This window comes from Colobus angolensis, unplaced genomic scaffold, assembly GCF_000951035.1.
Source record: "Colobus angolensis palliatus isolate OR3802 unplaced genomic scaffold, Cang.pa_1.0 Scaffold285, whole genome shotgun sequence".
Lineage (NCBI taxonomy): Eukaryota > Metazoa > Chordata > Mammalia > Primates > Cercopithecidae > Colobus > Colobus angolensis.
The window spans coordinates 3740423-3747382 of record NW_012116099.1 but is presented as its reverse complement, the minus strand read 5'-3'; positions in this window follow the sequence as shown (position 1 = coordinate 3747382).

Sequence of the window (6960 nt, the reverse complement as noted above, 5' to 3'; positions counted from 1 at the left end):
CTTCCCTTCCTTTCCCTTCCCTTCCCTTCCCTTCCTTTTCTGACAGAGTCTTGCTCTGTCACCCAGGCTGGAGTGCATTGGCATGATCTCAGCTCACTGCAACCTCTGCCTCCTGGATTCAAGTGATTCTCCTGCCTCAGCCTCCCTGGTAGCTGGGATTACAGGCACACACCACCATCCCAGACTAGTTTTTGTATTTTTAGTAGAGACAGGATTCCATTATGTTGGTCAGGCTGACCTTGAACTCCTGACCTCAAGTGATCCGCCCACCTTAGCCTCCCAAAGTCCTGGGATTACAGGCATGAGCCACTGTGCCCAGCCTAAGGCTCTTTTCTTTGTAAGTTACCCAGCTTCAGGTATTTATAGCAACACAAGAACAGCCTAACACAGAATCCGTTGACACTGGTGTTAACCAGCATTGCCTGCCTGTAGATAAGGGAATCAAACAGTCCTCACAAACCTCACACATTGGCAGAAGCAAAAGGGGTCATGAAGAAAGTGGATAAATTTCTTACTTGCATGGCCAGGTCAGGGATATGGGCTGTGTAGTTGGGTTTCTGTGACTTTGTATGTTTGGTTTTATTTTGTTTTTAAATAATTGAATGCTCTGGTTTCTAGTTTCTAAATTTGATAATAAAATAACATTCAGTGTATTAATTGAAGTTTCTGCATGAGAAAGAAAGAAAAGATTTTGCATGACTTTTTTTTTTTTTTTTGAGATGGAGTTTTGTTCTTGTTGCCCAGGCTGGAGTGCAGTGGTGCAATCTTGGCTCACTGCAACCTCTGCCTTCTGGGTTCAAGCAATTCTGCTGCCTCAGCCTCCTGAGTAGCTGAGATTACAGGCATGCACCACTACGCCCAGCTAATTTTTTGTATTTTTAGGAGAGACGAGGTTTCATCATGCTGGCCAGGCTGATCTCAAACTCCTGACCTCAGGTGATCCACCCACCTCGGCCTCCCAGTAGCATGTCTTTAAGAGTGGTGATGATATGGTTTGGATCTGTGTCCCCACCAAGTCTCATGTTGAATTGTAATCCCCAGTGTTGGAGGTGGGGCCTAGTGGTTGGAGGTGGAGCCTAGTGGAAGGTGACTGGATCATGGCGGCAGAGTTCTCATGAATGATTTAGCACCAAATCCTTGGTGCTCTATCCCGTGATAGTGAGAGAAGGAGTTATCCTAAATTCTGGTTGTTTCATTTTATTTATTTATTTACTTTTTTGAGGCAGAGTCTCGCTCTGTCACCCAGGCTGGAGTGCAGTGGCACCATCTCGGCTCACTGAAACCTCCACCTCCTGGGTTCAAACAATTCTCCTGCCTCAGCCTCCCGAGTAGCTGGGACTATAGATGCGCACCACCATGCCTGGCTAATGTTTTTGTATTTTTAGTAGAGATGGGGTTTTGCCATGCTGGCCAGGCTGGTCTCCAACTCCTGAGCTTGTGTTCCACCCGCCTTGGCCCTCCAAAGTGTTGGGATTACAGGCGTGAGCCACCGCACCCAGCGATCCGGTTGTTTTAAAAGTGCCTAGCACATCCCGACTCTTTCTCTTTCCTGCTTGGGCCATGTGATGTGACTGCTCTGGCTTTGCCTTCCTCCTTGAGTAAAGGTTTTCTGAGGCCACCCCAGCAGCCGAGCAGAAGCCTCTTTTCTTCTTATATGGCCTTCAGAATCATGAGCCAATAAAAACTCTTTTCTTTATAAATTTTCCAGTCTCAGGTATTTCTTCATAGCAGTTCAAGAACGGATTAATACATATTGTTAACATGGGTGGGAGGAGGTGAATGGTTTAGATAAAACAATGACACCTTATGTATTTAAATAAGTATACCTTTTTCAATTTGAAAAGACATGTCTCTCAAAAGTTAATAAACATATTTTGCTACTTAGATGGACACAAGAAATATTATTTGAATATACTAAGAGCACTTAAAGAGTAAAAGAGCTCTTAAGTAAATTGCCGTCAATCGAAAGTATCAGTCATGATGAGGCTGTTTTCTGATAGCTCGTTTGGTGGACCGAAATCATCTGGTTTATGGACTGCCTTGATATTGGGCATGTTTGTAACTGGTACAAGGCACAAAATCACTGGGGTAGATGTAGAGAGAATATCTTCTATCCCTGTATGGACTGAACGACTTTGACAGTGGTAACATTTTGAAACTCAGAAGTAGCTTTAAAAACCTGCCATTCTAACTCATGGAAAGTAATAGGATTCAATTTGGCATTAACATGTTATGAATTTGACAACTAAAACACAAGCTTCCAGCTCCACATCACCCATCTCTCAGGCCCTTCTCTTTTATTTTCAGGCCCCAATTCGAGGTCAGAGGAGCTCAGTCTAAGATGTATTATGTGGCCCAGCTGTTTGCTTCAGAGATCCATTCCTGCAGCTGTTCAAATGGCACTGCTGTTCTTTTCTTAAAACTCAGTTTCTCATCCCATTCGCCAGCTGAGCTCAAACAAAGACCAACAAATGACATATTTCTCCAAACAAAATATGTTTGTTTTGTTGTAAACGTATAAAGAGATCAATAAAGTTAAGCCAAACTTTGCAAGGCCAGGGGTGCTGCCAAGAAAATGACATTATAGTCACTTGACAGAAAAAGAAAATGATGTTTGCCAAAGATAGTAAAGAAAGAGCTCACATTTCCCCAGTTAATATTTTAAAACCAAAGAGGAAAATGCAGTACTGTGCAGAAGAACACACTTCTTTTTGTCTTTGAAGCTGATGGATTTCAGTTAAATGCCTATTATAACAATTAGGGTTGCTTAATGTTTAATTATACATCAACAGAAACAACCATTATATTCATGATTCACTGAGGCTACTCTGCTATTTTTGAAATCATCCTCAAATACCATTTGGTTTACACTTCTCACTCTCTTTGGACAGTTAATTTTACAAACAGATATACGTGCTAGGCTTAAAAGATTAAATGTCTCCATCTTTATTGTTTACCAATACAATATTTATACAGTAGAAGCTTTCCTCCAATTAATCATACTATGTGAGTGTTTGATCTGGAAATCTTCTTTGAGCAATGGAGAAAAAATATATGAGTGAGGTCAATGGATGTGTGTGGCAGATAGGAAGTATGCATTTGGAAGAAGAACTCAAGAACCTACATTCAGGCATAACTAGAATGTGAGGAAAGAACATAAATGTTGCTTAGTGGAGGAGAGATAGGTCAGAGAGAGAAGTGGTACTTTTTTTTTTTTTTTTTATGACAGAATCTTACTCTGTTGCCTAGACTGGAATGCAGTGGTGCGATCTTGGCTCACTACAGCCTCTGCCTCCCAGGTTCAAGCAATTCTCCTGCCTCAACCTCCCAAGTAACTGGGATTACAGGTGCCTGCCACCATGCCTGGCTAATTTTTGTATGAGAAGTGGTACATTTTTTCTATCAAAAAAAACCCTCTTCAAATTGTCTAAGTGAACAAACACAGAAACAGAAAACCAAATGCCGCATGTTCTCATTGTGGTAAGTGGGAGCTGAACACTGGGTTACATGGACACAGAGATGGGAACAATAGACCCTGGGGGCCACTAGAAGTGGGAGAGAAAGACCAGGCACAGTGGCTCATGCCTGTAATTCCAGCACTTTGAGAGACTGAGGATGATGGATCACCTGAGGTCACGAGTTCAAGACCAGTCTGGCCAATGTGGTGAAACCCTGTCTGCACTAAAAATACAAAAATTAGCCAGGAGTGGTGGTGGGTGCCTTTATTCCCAGCTACTGGGGAGGCTGAGGCAGGAGAATCACTTGAACCCAGGAGGCAGAGGTTGCAGTGGGCTGAGATTGCACTATTGCAGTCTAGCCTGGGTGACAAGAATGAAATTCAGTCTCAAAAAAAAAAAAAAAAGTGGGAGAGACAAAGGGGGCAAAGGCTGAAAACTACCTATTGGATACTGTGCTCACTACCTATTTGATGGGTCCAATCATACTCCACACCTCAGCATCCTGCAATATACCCAGGCAACAAACCTGCCCATGTACCCCTTGATTCTAATGTAAAAATGGAAACAGAAAAAAGCCGCTTCTTATATCTCCATTTATGTGATAAGGATTTGAATGCCTACTGTGGAGCATGTGGAACTAACTGTAGGTTTGGGGAATCAGCAGTCAACAACAACAAAAAGTAAAATAAATTTCCTGCCCTTTTGGAGTGTACCTTCAGGTCAGAAATACAGTCAACACATACGCAGAAAGAAAAACACAGTGGAATATGAAATAGATGGTAATATCAGTGAAGAAAATTTTTAAAAACTTAGAGAGGGATACAGAGTAGAGGAAGAAATAACTATAATATCAAATGGGGAGTTAGGGATATCTCATAGCAGTGGAGGTGTTTGAACAAAGACCTGAAGGAGTGAACCTTGTGGCTAATACCTGGAGAAGGAAATTTGAGTTCAGAAAACAGCTCTTGAGGTGAAAGAATGCCTGTCATGTCCAAGGAGTAGCAAGGAGGCTGGTATGATTGGTTAAAGTGAATGCAGTGAAGAGTGGTGAAGAATGAATGCAGAGAATTAATGGGAAGGGATCAGGCAGTTGAATAGAACTAGGACAGCTGTGCAGTGTGTGCACTGCAAAAAATGCCTATTGAGGGAACCAACTCTCTACTTGCCAAGGTGTGAGCTCTGGTGCAGTGTGACACCTGCCAGTGGGGGGTCAGAGCACTTTCATTCTTACAAAGGCACCAGCCACTTTATCAAGGTTTAGCCATATAAAGCACAGAAGGCAAAGAAGGGGAGCCATTTTAAAAAAATTGACCAAAGTTACTTCATAAGCTTCTAAGCTATGGTGATGACCTTGATTTTAACTTAAGGGGTGATGGGGGCCCACCAGACAGTTTTGAGCAGAGGAGTGACATGACCTGACTTGTTTAGCAGGAGCACACTCTCAACTCTGTAGTGGATACATTGAAGAGACCATGATCAGATGCTTGGAAATTAGCTAACAAGCTATGAACCTAATCCAGCTAAAAGTCGATGATGATTTAAGTCAGTGTGGTTGTAGCAGATACAGTATAAGTGGAAGTGGTAGGATTTGAAGTGTGTTATGGAGGTAGAGCCAACAGAATTTCTGAATGGCATAGACTTGAGGTGTGAGTAAAATAAAATGATCAAGGATGACACCACATGTTTGAATTGATCAACTGGAAGGAGAGTGTTCCATTACTGAGATGGAAAGTCTCTAGAAAAATTGGGATGAGGAAGGCAGGAGAACATAAGGAGGTCAGTTCTTGACATTTATGGTTTGAGATGCTTATTAGCCATCCAGATGGAGAGTTAAGTAAGCAATTGTATATATGAGTCTGAAGTTCAAGGTAGAAATATAGACTGCAGATATAAATTTGAGAATCACTAGTGTGAGGATGTCTTTAAAACAAAGACTGAATGAGGACCAGAGAGTAAGTGCAGATGGATAGAGAAGAGGTATCCATCCTGAGCCTTGGAGACTTTCCAAAATTAAGAGATTAAAGAGATACAAGGACTAGCACAAGAAGCTGAGAAGAAGCTGCCAATAAGACAGAAAGAAAGCCTTAAAGGTGTCAATTCCTGGAAGTCAAAGAAGAGTTTTCAAGGAGGACTGAGCTAGCTGTGGAAAAATGACAATTAATATTTACCAAGCCTCTACCACAGGGTTTAGCAATATGGAGAGGAAGTTTGATCTTGATGGAGTAGTAGAGAAAAAGCCTCATCAGAGTAGATTTAAAAGAGAATGAGAAGTGAGCAATGGGGGAGCTAGAAAAGTACTGGCTACTTTTGAAAGGAGTTTAACTATAAATAAGAGGAAACAAATAGCACTGTAGCTGGGAAAGGAAGTGGATTGAGATATACATATATATGTATATCTACATATATACACATATATATGTATGTACACATATGTACATACATATATGTTATGTACATATATATGTGTATATCATATATATGTGTATATATGTAGATATACATATCTATCTATATATGTATATTCAGATGGAGAATAAAACAACTTACTGATTCACTGACAAGAAAAATCCAGTAGAAAGAAAAATTCTGATGAAGAAGAAGAAAGAGGAAAAACTGTTACAATAATGTCTTTGGAAAATCATGAAGGATAAAATATAGTACCTAAGCTAAGTTTAGCCTTAGTTGAAAATCCAGTTGAGTATTCCACAGTAACCAGGGGAAGACAGGCTAATGGATACAGATGCAGGTAAGTGGGTAATTGTGATGGTGAGAGCTTATGCAAGTTCTTTTTTGAATGCCTGAATGTTCTCATTGAAACAAGGAGTTATATCATCAGCTGAAAGTGAGGACAAGGAAAGATATATTGCAGATTTAAGAAAAGAGGAGAAAGTATGAAACAGTTGTCTAGAAGAGAAGGGGAATAAATTGATTAGACAAGTAGGACATTATTACCAGGTAACATTACAGGCCAGCTGTTCTCAGCTAAATGGGTACGTGAGATTAATAGGTTGGGAGGCAAATTTAATCAGGGCTGGAGTTTTGCCAAAATAATAGGTCAAAGCAGAAGAGAAACAAGAGAGTTAAGAGTATAACCAAAGGAGCAATTCTAATGATTGACTCTACAACTTAATCTAGGTAAATTCAAATATGAGGACAAGAGGAGGCAGTGAAAAGGTGGTAGGAGTAAAAGTCCTCACCCAGTGGGTGGAGAATTGTTGGTACTAGAGAGCAGCCTCAGAAAAGGGAGAGAGATGTTTGAGACGAGATCATGAAGGATTTGTAGTATAGGTGACGATAGCGTCTGATTGTGACCACAGGAGTGAGTGGTTGAGTGGGAGTGAAGGACAGAAAGGAGGACATAGGACTGACAGGCATCAGAAGAATTTCTACACTGGTATCTTTCAAACAAGAGTGCTACCACTCACCTGAGGTGGGGCGATGGGATTGAAAATGTGTTTATTTTTTAAAATAAACTTAATTTTATAATAGTTTTAGATTTTCA